Genomic DNA, 12815 nt, shown 5'->3' with positions numbered 1-12815 from the left:
TTAGAGTCTAACAGATATGCTTATATTGCCTTGCTTTTTTTTTTCAATTAATAGGCTCTAACTAGCTGCCAAAGAAATCTAATCATTCAAATGTAAGACTTAAAAGATAGCTATGCATTGATTCCTAGTAATCCAATTATTTGTGTTTTTCCTTGAATAATATGAGTCATAAAAGCACCATTTGAATTTGAATTTTTTTGAATTTTTAAATGCTATTTTTCTGCCAATCATTTGCTGGAATTAGAGAACATAGTACCTGTCAGATCCTGATATGGTGTAGGGATGCTAGGAGCCCAAAATGCCAAGGTATAGTGCGGGAGTGTGCCTCGAAAGAATTCAACCACTTGAGCCTTCTTTTAGTACAAGTAGTTAAGTTATTAAGATACGGGTTAGGGGCTCCGCTTCTGAGAGCCAGGATGGCAGAGTAAGAGGTAAGTCGCTCTCTTCCTCTCGTATTAACCTCTGCAAACCCAGAAAATATCACCCAAGGGAAAACCCTGGAACAGCTGAAGCAGAAGAAAGAATGTGTGCAGCAGTCCTGTAGCCCAGGTAGCTTGAGGGATTAACGGGAAAGGCCCTTCTTGCCTTGGGAAGGGAAGCAATACATAACAGGAGGCTTCTCAGCAAGCTAACAAAAAGCCTCACCTCAGCATACCAGGCAGAGATCCTGAAACCCAAGTGGTGGAGCAGAGAAACACCAACGCCTGGACCCTCAAGTGCCTCAGTGAGGGCTGAGGAACCAGTGGAAACCAATGTGGAAAACCACCAGGTGCCTCTGCATTCTACAGCAACCAGGTCTCCCAATGCCTTAGCAAAAATAAGGGAAGCAGCTCTACAAAGGGCACCAAGAGGATAAACAACCTGTAACATCCATCTGAAAGGAGCTGAAGAAAGCAAAAGGAAAGGAAAAGCAGACAACCTAGAGTTGCCTTAAAGCTCCAGATTTGCTGATTCCAGCCCAACACCAAGCAAGCTGCCAGAACCCTACAACCTCCAACTGCCAACATCGGAGGCCCCAACACACAAAGCCAGTGACCAGGCCCTAGGCTCCCAACACAACAAGCTTGGGTCAGTGTCCTCTGCTCCCCAGCAGGACAGCTCAGTCTGTTTAAGGCCAGGAAATAAGCAAACACCATGAGCAAAAAGAAACGTACCATAGAGTCATTATGAGAACAGTAAAGATCAAGGCAGAAATTCTGAAGAGGATGACATTGTCAACAAACCCACATCTGGAACCTCAACAGGGAATAAGAACTGGTCTGAAGCCCAAAAAGCCTTCTTAAAAGAGGAAGTCAAATGAGAAGAGGAAGGAAAAATGAGAGGTATGCAAGAGAGAGTCAGTAGCCTGGAAAAAGGACAAATATTAATTGTAGAAAACAAATCCTTAAAAAATGCAATTTACTAACTCAAAAAAAAGTACACTGAAGAAAATAAGGCCCTAAAAAATACAATTGGACAACTGGAGAAGGAGGTACAAAGTCTAATAGAAAAAAACAATTTGTTAAAAATTAGAATTGGGCAAATGGAAGCTAATGACTCTATGAGCAAGAATCAAACAGAAAGAAATGAATGAAAAAATTGATGAAAACGTAAAATACCTCATTGGTAAACAACTGACCTGGAAAACTGATCCAGCAGAGACAATTAAAAAATTATTGGTCTACCTGAAAATCATGATGAACAAAAGAGCCTGGACAGTATCTTTCAGGAAATCATAAAAAAAACTGCCCTGAGGTCCTAGAACCAGAAAATCCACCAATCACCCCTGAAAGAGATCCCAAATTGAAAAAGCCAAGGAAATATTAGCCAAATTCCAAAATTACCAGGTCAAAGAGAAAATACTGCAAGCATCCAGAAAGAAACAATTTAAATATCATGGAACCACAATCAGGACAGGACCTTGCAGCTTCTACATTAAGACCATAGGGCATGGAATATGTATTCCAAAGGCAAAGGAGCTTGCATTATAACCAAGGATCAACTCCCAGTGAAAATGAGCATGATCTTTCAGGGAGGAGATGGATATTCAACGAAATAGGGACTTCCAAACCTTCCTGATAAAAAGACCAGAGCTCAACAGAAAATTTGATCTTCAAATACAGACTCAAGAAGACTAAAAGGTAAATGGGACAGAAAATACAATATGTTGTAATAAGGGCAACTGTTTACATCTACAAGGGAAGATGACACTTGTAATCTTGAGAACTGTATTGTTATTACACCATGTTAAAGGAGTATACATAAAGGGGTGGATATAAGTTGACTTTGATGTAATGTAAAAAAAAAATCTAATCAAGTGGGTTAAATGGATCCAAGTAAGTGGATCAATCTGATCTAGAAAATGTACTGAGAAAGGAAAGGAGGAGGCAGACAAGGGTAAATTACATTAGGAAAAACACAAAAACCTATTACAGCAGAGGGAAAGAAGGAGGGGATGCATTGTTTGAACCTTACTTCATCAGATTTGGCTCAAGAAGGGAATAACATAATCAGGGTATAGAAATCTAACTTGCCCTATAGGCAGTAGGAGGGAAAAGGGGAAAGAAAAGGAGAGGGGATAAAAGGAGGGAAGAAGTAGTAGGGGAAAAGGGAAGAAAAGGGAAGGGAGAAGGACTGAAGAGGTGGTGGTCAAAAGCAAAACACTAGTGAGGAGGGAAAAAGGAGAAAAAAGTAAAGGGGGGGGAGGATAGAAAAAGACACAGATAGTAATCATAACTGTGAATGTGAATGGGATGAACTCTCCCATAAAACAGATGGTAGCAGAATGGATTAAAAACCATAATCCTACAATATGTTGTTTACAGGAAACACATTTGAAAAACAGTGACAAACACAGGGTAAAGGTAAAAGGCTGGAGCAGAATATATTATGCTTCAGCTGAAGTAAAAAAAGCAGGGGTAGCAATCCTGATCTCAGACAAAGCAAAAGCAAAAATAGATCTAATCAAAAGAGATAAGGAAGGAAACTATCGCTAAAAGGCACCATAGACAATGAAGTAATATCATTACTAAACATATATGCACCAAATGGTATAGCATCCAAATTCTTAGAGGAGAAGTTCAGGGAGTTACAGGAAGAAACAGCAAAACTATACTAGTGGGGGACCTGAACCTCCCCTCTCTGACTAGATAAATCTAACCACAAAATAAGTTAAGGAGGTGAATAGAACATTAGAAAAGTTAGGTATGATAGACCTCTGGAGAAAACTGAATGGGGATAGAAAGGAATATACTTTTTTCTCGGCAGTACATAGCACAAACAAAAAAATTGACCATGTACTAGGGCATAAAAACCTCACAATCCAATACAGAAAGGTAGAAATATTAAATGCATCCTTTTCAGATCATGATGCAATAAAAATTATATGTAATAAAGGGCCATGGAAAGATAGACTAAAAAATAGTTGGAAACTCAAATAATCCTAAAAAATGATTGGGTCAAACAACAAATCATAGAAACAATCAATAATTTCATTCAAGAGAATGACAATAATGAGACAACATACCAAAACCTATGGGATGCAGCGAAAGCAGTTCTTAGGGGAAGTTTTATATCTCTAAATGCTTACATAAATAAAATAGAAAAAGAGGAGATTAATGAATTGGGCATACAACTAAAAAAACTAGAAAAAGAACAAATTAAAAATCCTCAACTAAACACCAAATTAGAAATATTGAAAACCAAAGGAAAAATTAATAAAATTGAAATTAAGAAAACTATTGAACTAATAAATAAAACTAAGAGCTGGTTTTATGAAAAAATCAATAAAATAATAAGCCTTTGGTTAATTTAATTTAAAAAAAAAGAAGAAAACCAAATTACTAGTATCAAGAATGAAAGGGCAAGCTACACCAAGGAAGAGGAAATTAAAACAATAATTAGAAATTATTTTGCCCAACTATATGCCAACAAATTTGACAATCTTAGTGAAATGGATACATATTTACAAAAATATAAATTGCCCAGATTAACCGAAGAGGAAGTAAAATACTTAAATAACCCCATCTCAGAAAAAGAAATTGAACAAGCCATTGATGAACTCCCTAGGAAAAAATCTCCAGGGCCAGATGGATTTACATGTGAATTCTATCAAACATTTAAAGAACAATTAATTCCAATACTATATAGACTATTTGGGAAAATAGGTGAAGAAGGAGTCTTACCAAATTCTTTTATGATACAAATATGGTGTTGATACCTAAACCAGGAAGAGTCAAAATAGAGAAAAAAATTATAGACCAATTTCTCTAATGAATATAGATGCAAAAATTTTAAACAAAATATTAGCAAGTAGATTACAGCAACTTATCACAAGAATAATACACTATGACCAGGTAGGATTTATACCAGGAATGCAGGGTTGGTTCAATATTAGGAAAACTATCAGCATCATTGAGCATATCAACAACAAAACCAACAGAAACCACATGATCATCTCAATAGATGCAGAAAAAGCTTTTGATAAAATACAACACCCATTCCTATTAAAAACACTAGAAAGCATAGGTATAAATGGAGTCTTCCTTAAAATAATAAATAGCATATATCTAAAACCTTCAGCAAGCATTATATGTAATGGGGACAGGCTAGAAGCATTTCCAATAAGATTGGGGTGAAACAAGGATGTCCATTATCACCACTGTTATTCAATATTGTACTGGAAACGTTAGCTTTAGCAATAAGAGAAGAAAAAGAAATTGAAGGCATTAGAATAGGCAAAGAAAAAAAAGCTATCACTCTTTGCAGATGACATGATGATATACTTAGAGAATCCTAGAGAATCAAGTAAAAAACTACTTGAAATAATAAACAACTTTAGCAAGTTGCAGGCTATAAAATAAACCCCATAAATCATCAGCATTTCTATATCCAACAAAGCCCAACAGCAAGAGATAGAAAGAGAAATCCCATTTAAACTTACTGTAGACATTATAAAATATTTAGGAGTCTACCTCCTGAAACAAACCCAGGAACTCTATGAACACAATTACAAAACACTTTTCACACAAATAAAATCAGATCTAAATAATTGGAAAAACATCAGTTGCTCATGGGTAGGCTGAGCTAATATAAAAATGACAATCCTACCTAAGCTAATTTACTTATTCAGTGCCATACCAATCAAACTACCAAAAAATTATTTTAGAGTTAGAAAAAATAATAACAAGATTCATTTGGAAAACAAAAGGTCCAGAATATCAAAGGAACTAATGAAAAGAAATGCAGGGAAGGTGGCCTAACTTCCAGATCTTAAATATTATAAAGCAGCAATTCAAAACTGCTTGGTACTGGCTAAGAAATAGAGTGTGGATCAGTGGAATAGGTTAAATATGCAAGACACAGTAGTCAATGACTATAGTAATCTATTATTTGATAAACCCAAAGACCCCAGCTTCTGGATAAGAACCACTCTTTGAAAAAAAACTGCTGGGAAAACTGGAAAAGAGTATGGCAGAAACTAGGCATAGACCCAAAATCTCAACCATATACCAAAATAAAGTCAAAATGGGTGACTTAGATATAAAGGCTGATACTAAGCAAACTGGGAGCAAGGAATAGTTTACCTTATCAGATCTATGGAGAACAGAAGAATTTATGACCAAAGAGGAGACAGAGAACATTACAAAAAGCAAAATGGATAATTTGATTACATTAAATTGAAAAGTTTTTGCACAAACAAAGCCAATGCAACAAGATTAGAAGGAAGGTAGAAAATTGGGAAAGAATTTTTACAACTAGTTTCTCTGATAAAGGCCTCATTTTTTAAAAAAAATTTTTAGGCAATTGGTGTTAAGTGACTTGCCCAGGGTCACACAGCTAGTAAGTATCAGGTGTTTGGTCTGAGGCCATATTTGAACTCAGGTCCTCCTGACTTCAGGGCCAGTACCCTATCCACTGTGCCACCTAGCTGCCCCATTAATTTTTTTTTTAATTTTTAGACAATTGGGGTTAAGTGACTTGCCCAGCGACACACAGCTAGGAAGTGTCAAGTATTTGGTCTCAGACATGGATTTGAACTCAGGTCCTACTGACTTCAGGGCCAGTGCTCTATTCACTGTGCCACCTAGCTGACCCCATTTCTAACATATAGAGAGAATTAAGTCAAATTTATAAGAATACAAGTCATTCCCCAATTGATAAATGGTCAAAGGATATGAACAGGCAGTGTTCAGATGAAGAAATTAAAACCATCTATAGTCATATAAAGAAAAATGATCTAAATCACTATTGATTAGAGAAATGCAAATCAAAACAACTCTAAGGTACCACATCATACCTATCAGATTGTCCAACATAACAAAATAAGAAAATGATAAATGTTGGAGAGGATGTGGCAAAATTGGAACACTAATGCATCACTGGTGGAGTTGTGAAATGATCCAACCATTTTGGAGGGCCATTTGGAACTATGACCAAAGGGCTATCAAAATGTGCATACCCTTTGACCCAGTAATAGCACTTCTAGGGCTGTATACCAGAGAGATCATACAAATGGGAAAAGGACTCACATGTACAAAAATATTTATAGCAGCTCTTTTTGTGGTGGCAAACAATTGGAAATTAAGAGGATGCCCATCAACTGGGGAATGGCTGAGCAAGTTGTGGTATATGAATGTAATGGAATACTATTGTGCTATAAGACATGATGAACAGGCTGACTTCAGAAAAACCTGGAAAGACTTGTATGGTCTGATGCTGAGTGAAGTGAGCAGAACCAAGAGAACATTGTACACAATAACAGCCATGTTGTATGATGATTAATCGTAATAAACTTAACCCTTCTCAGCAATACAAGGATCTAAGAGATCTCCAAAGGCCATGTGATGGAAAGTGCTATCCACATCCAAAGAAAGAACTATGGAGTTTGAATGCAGATTGAATTATAGTGTTTGCCATTTTTTTTTTCTTCTGTTGTGTTTCGTTTCCTCTTTGTGATGGTTCCTCCTATTGGTTCTAATTCTTCCTTACAATATCACTACTGTGAAAATATGTTCAATAGGAATGTGTATGTATAGCATGTATCAGATTCTGTGCCATCTTGGGGAGGGAGGTGGAGAGGCAGAGGGAGAAAAATTTGAAGCTCAGAAGCTTATGGAAGTTATTGTTGATAATTTAAAATAAATTAATTTTTAAAAAGACACAAGTTGGGTGGGATTCCTAGTGAATCTGCAGGATTTGTGATGCCCATCCAAGCAGGCCAGATATTTTTATAGAGAAAAGGACTGAGAAAATTTGGATGGGATCAAGGAATGGCAAGTAGCAAAGAATCATCATATATTCTGTCCTTCAAAGGGTAACAACAAAGTCTGATAGGAATTGTCACTTATGCTGCTCAACAATTCTTAGTGATCCAGGCTTTCACATATGCTTTGGTTACCTACTTCCTTCATTTTGAAACCCTTAAGAGAAGAATTATAGGAGGTGACCTAACTCACCAAGGCAAGGTAAACAAGTATACACTTTTTTAATCCAATACAATCTTTCAGTCTTTCATTAATAACACTGATAATAATAGCAACTAGTATTGATATAGCAATGACTCTGTTCCAGGCACTGTGCTAAGTACTTTACAAATATTAACCTCATTTGTTGCTTACAACACCCCTGCAAGGCAAGCGCTATTATTATCCCCATTTTACAGATGAGGAAACTGAGGCAAGCAGGTTGTAACTTGTCCATGGTCACCTCACTAATTAGTTCCTCAGGACACTTTTTTTTTTAGGCAATTGGGGTTAAGTGTCTTGCCCAGGGTCACACAGCTAGTAAGTGTCAAGTGTTTGGTCTGGGGCTGGACTTGAACTCAGGTCTTCCTTAATTCAGGGCCAGTGCTCTATCCACTTCACTACCTAGCTGCTCCCTCAGGACACTTTTGAACTCAGGTCTTCCTGACTCCTGCGTCAGCACTGTGCCACCTCGCTGCCTCTTTTCTTCATAAGTCACTATATATACACAACAAAAAGCCATTTTATGCTACAATACAAATAGAAATAGGCATAACTATCAATAGAAAAGAAAAGATCTAAGTGTAGGAAAGCCAATAGTGGGGAGGAATTGGGCTCCATGGAGTGAATTTGACCTCAAGTAAAGGAAAAAAAAAAACATTCTTCACATTTTTATAGAAAGAATTGGGCTATGTACTGATGCTGTTATAGACCCTTAAAGTTTATTTGGTCAGTGTAACTTTATGGTGTTGACTTTTTTTCCCTAGAACTTGTAGATAAGTAAAAAGCAGAGGAGACAGCTTCCATGTATGATTATGGATCACAAGTATTGTTCCCAGACACAAGTAAAACTTTGGAGTCCTTCAAATGTGTCAATATCTTTGTCAAATGGAACTAGCTAGTCTTACCTCATCCAGGGAAGAAATGAAGGGTCATTGGCTCTTTCCTTGTTAAAATCAACATATTTGCCTAATTTGTGATGGGATGAGTGCTGAAATGAAGACCTGGGTTTAAATCCTGCCTCTCACTGATTCTTGGTGACCTTGAACATGTCACTTAACCTTCGGCCTTCACTTCCTCATCTGTAAAAGGAGGAAATTGGACTCAGGTGCCTTTAAGTTCCCTTCCAGCTCTCTATCTATGATCCGTGAGCTGTAGTAAGGACTAGTGACAGACAGTCCTACCCTGAAGGAGCTTACCTTATACTTGGATGAAAAGGTATAGGGGGAGGGGAATGTCATAACTACAGAGAAGTAATTTGGGGAACAGAAGAACACAAATTTAAGGAAATCAAGAAAGTCCTAAAAGGCAGAGTCAAGGAAGGGAGATCACCATTCCTGTCATGGGAGACAGCCAATACAAAGACACTGAAGCAGAAGGCCATGGGTTGTATACATAAATATAGCACAATTTGGCTATAAATAACACAGAATGGGGGAAGGCACCTTGGCTTCAAAAAGACCAGGTAGAGCCAGATTGTGAAGGACTTCAAATGACAACAAGCATTCCTAGTTTGTCCTAGAGGTAATATAGAGCTGCTTAAGCTGTTGAGGATTCCCACCCTTGTTCACCTTTGTGATGGCAGCAATACCCTAACCCCTTCCTCTACAGAAGTTAGTGATGAACTCAAGTAACTAATTTGGGTTAACTGTTAGGAAGGCAACTTTTTGGTTGCTTGAGTACAAAACAACCATGAGTGGTTTCAGGTACACTGGTTCTTAGCTGTTGGAGAACAGAATATAAGCAGCTCGGTGAAAGGACTTGCCCTCAGCTGAATCAACTCCAAATGTCCGCAAATGCTTATTGAATATACCCTGGCTAAGTAAATCTCCTTTTTATTAATTAAATGTCCTATGAGTGTCTCATTTTGTTCCAATATCACACTTAATTTCTAAGGGCCTGGGTCAGGCTCATCTCAGAATACTTCCTAACCTGAATATTTTGGTGTTCTTTTAAAATTTTGCAAAAGGAGAATGAAAATTCCCTGTGTCTGTTTATCCCTAGAAAAATTTGAGTGAGGAGTGTAGGATTGCACTATTTATTTACATTTCAACAAATCAAGGTATCTTCAGAACGATATTGTGAGAACTGTCATAACCTATGTTAAGGAGGAAAGAAAATCTATTCTTGATGTGTAACTGAAGTTTCAGTGTTTGTTTTGTTTAGGATCTTTGGAATTTAATGCAAGTATTAAAAAATCTCTTACCTGCTTCTGCAATCCAGCCTAAGGAAAAAAATCTGCGTGCAAGGAAGCTTCCACAACTACTACAGAACAGTAAGAATCCTTCTGTCTAGCATGCAAGTTTCTTAGTTGGCTGCCCAAGAAGGGGAGCAACCTGGGCAGAGAGAGCTTCTGGGGAAAAATGGGCTATGTTCAACTTGGAGATTTCCTACCATCGAAGTTCTGATTTGCTTAGAAAGCACAAGATAAAGAAAACCTGACTGACCATGTAGTACGCACATTATGAAGAAAGAGAAAAGTAAGGGCAACCTTGCTAAGGAAGAATCCAAGCTGATCATCAATGGGTTTGGGTTCTGTTGATGGCTAGAATCAACTGGTACTAATTCTCAGAGGGCTCAGGGTGGTTTTGGTCAGAATCATTGAGTTACAGGGAAATTGTATTGGAACATGTTGCTAGTCTACATCATCACTTTCTTCATCTAAAAATATAGTCATCATAAAACTAGGTGGAGAATAGCCAAGATGGTGGAGTAGCAGCAAGTAGAACACCTGAGGTCTTCCCTATAACTACTTAACAAATATCTAGAAAATATAACAGACTGAATCCTGGTTGAGAAATCCAAGAAAAAAAATCAGTCTTTTTTCCCCCATCCCAGGTCAGCTTTGGGAGACAGGCCTGTGGACAATGGAGACTATGTGTAGCCAGAAGGGACTGAGCTGAGGCTTCTAGCTCAAGGGCTGAAGAAAGGCCTGTTTGTGGTGGTGCTCCAGGGCAAGATGAGGTCCCAGACCCACATGTGTGCCAACTGGCAGCTTTGTCTCTCACTAGCTAGTGTTGGATTACATTTCAGTGGGGCACTAAGGAGAGGACATAGGTCTAAGAGAAATGGTAGGATGAGGAATGGTCAGAAGACCCTAGGCTATATACTGAATGAGGAACAAATTAAAACCAAGTAATGACTATGACCCTGGAAGTGGAGTGGAAATCTCTTTTCCAACATCCAGTCCAGCCTCAAGCCTGCAGTGGAATTATCAGGGCAGGAATTTTAGACCAAAGAGGAGCCTACAATTCTGACATTCAACCTGCAGAGATTTCCAGCTGGCTAATAGTGGCTGAGCCCAGCAGTAGTATACTGGAACTCCGGCCTAGAGAAGGCTTATAGTTGTGTTGCTCAGAGCCAAACCCAGTTCAGGAACTTGCAGGGTTCTGACCAGAAAGGCAACAATTAGCCTTTGCCCTGGATCAAACCATGTTGGGAACAATGAAAACTTATAGGTTTCCCAGTCTGAAATCCTGAAATAACACTCATTTCCCCAAGAAGCAGGACTAGCCCACAGCTACCCTCCAGAAGCTAGCAGACTCCAGCCCTTACATCAAGTATCAAGTCAGGAAGTAGGCTGGAACAATGAACAAAAACAAAGAAGTCCCATCATCATCATCATCATCATCATCATCATCACTAACACTTATATAGTGTTTACTACGGACCAGGCACTGTGCTAAGCACTATACAATTATTTAATTTAATCCTCACAACACATCTTGGAGGCAAGTGCTATTATCATCCCCATTTTAGAGGAGGAAACTGAGGCAATACAGGTTATAAGTGATTTGCTTAGGGTCACACAGCTTGTAAGTCTTTGAGGCCAGATTTGAACTTGGGTCTTCAGGGGCATGCAAAGCAGAAACCCAGAAAGAGAATGACTCCATATTATCCATAAGCAAAGCCTGAAAGAAAAACACATCTAGAGTACAAATTCAGCAAGAAGATTGAGCAAAAATTAACAGAAGACTGACTGGGAAGAGGGTTAAAATGATTTTATTAGTGAAATGAGAATTCTAGAAGAAAAAAATTAGAAAACAAATGAGAGCTAGGGAAGATAGCATTGGAAAGAGAATAGCTTAATAATAATAATAATAATAATAATAATAAACCTTACCCAAGGAGCAGGCTCTCTCTCTGAAAATTGGAATGGACTTAATAACTCCATGAAACAACCAAAAAAATATCACTAAGTCAAAAGACTGGGGGGGATGTTTTAAATAAGTTATCTGAGCAAAAATCATTGACCTGAGAGACTGAGGAAAGATAATTTAAGAATCAGTGGATTACCTAAAACCATGACCAAAACAACAGAGCCTAGACATTATTCCAAGAAATCCTAGGAACGTTATAGGCAAAATCCAGAGCTTCCAGATTAAAAAGTACTACAGACAACATGAAATAATTCAAGTACTAAGGCATTGCAGGATCATGTAAGATTTAGCAGCAAACTCAGAATACAATATTTCAGAAAGCAAACAATAAAGGCATACAACCAAGAAAATAACTTAACCAGCAAAACTGAGCAAAATCTTAGATGGAGGGAAAATGGATCTTTAATGAAATAGAGGATTTCTAAGCATTGCTGTTGGAAATACCAGGTCTGAGTAGAAAATGTGACATAGAAACTGAAAAGACAAAAGAAGCATTAAAAAGCAATCGGGAACAAAGAATTATAAGAGACTAAACAAGGATAAACTGTTTATATTCTAATATGGAGAAATGCTACAGGTGTCCTCTCAGAATCAGAAATCATAGAGGCAGCTAGGTGGCAGAGTGGATAGAGCACTAGGTCTAGAGTCAGGAAGATCTGAGTTCAAATCAGACCTCAGACATGTACTAGATATGTGACTCTGGGCAAGCACTTAACCTTGATCTGCCTCAGTTTCCTCAGCTATAGAATGGAGATAATAATAGCACCCACTTTCCCAGGTGACTGTGAAGATCAAATAAGAAATGTAAAGCACTTAGCATAGTGCCTGGCAAATTGTAGGTGCTATACAACTGTTCACTATGATTATTATTGTGTTGTTGTATTTTGCTATTAAAATAAAATGTCTGTTTCAATGATCTTAAAAGGAACAGAAGGGAAAAGGAATACACTCAAGAGGAGGAGAGGAATAAAGGGTGACTCATCTCAGATAAGTAGAAAATCTCAAACTGGGTGAAAAAGGGTGAGGAAAATGGACAATGCTGAACCCCACTTTTGTCTTAAATGGTCAAAGAAGGGAAGAATACACAGGTGCAGCAATACATTTCTGCAGAAAAAATGAAGGGTATATTAAAGGATAATTAGCCCTAAGAAAACCAGACTCAACTAAGGAGACCAGATGGAGAAAAGGGGTTAAAAAGGAAATAAAAAGATGA

The 12815-nt window shown here is 37.8% G+C and overlaps 1 protein-coding gene across 1 annotated transcript in view; it reads right to left on the bottom strand.

Moving 5' to 3' along the window:
* The window catches only part of LOC110202245 (rho GTPase-activating protein 21-like), a 185180-nt gene that overhangs the window by 9600 nt on the left and 162765 nt on the right, over positions 1-12815 (bottom strand). The window lies entirely within an intron of this gene.

The sequence above is a fragment of the Phascolarctos cinereus genome, unplaced genomic scaffold (genome assembly GCF_003287225.1).
Source record: "Phascolarctos cinereus isolate Bilbo 61053 unplaced genomic scaffold, phaCin_HiC Scaffold_1;HRSCAF=81, whole genome shotgun sequence".
NCBI classification, from domain to species: Eukaryota; Metazoa; Chordata; class Mammalia; order Diprotodontia; family Phascolarctidae; genus Phascolarctos; species Phascolarctos cinereus.
The sequence above is the reverse complement of the archived record's forward strand: the minus strand, read 5'-3'. Positions and strand labels throughout refer to the sequence as shown.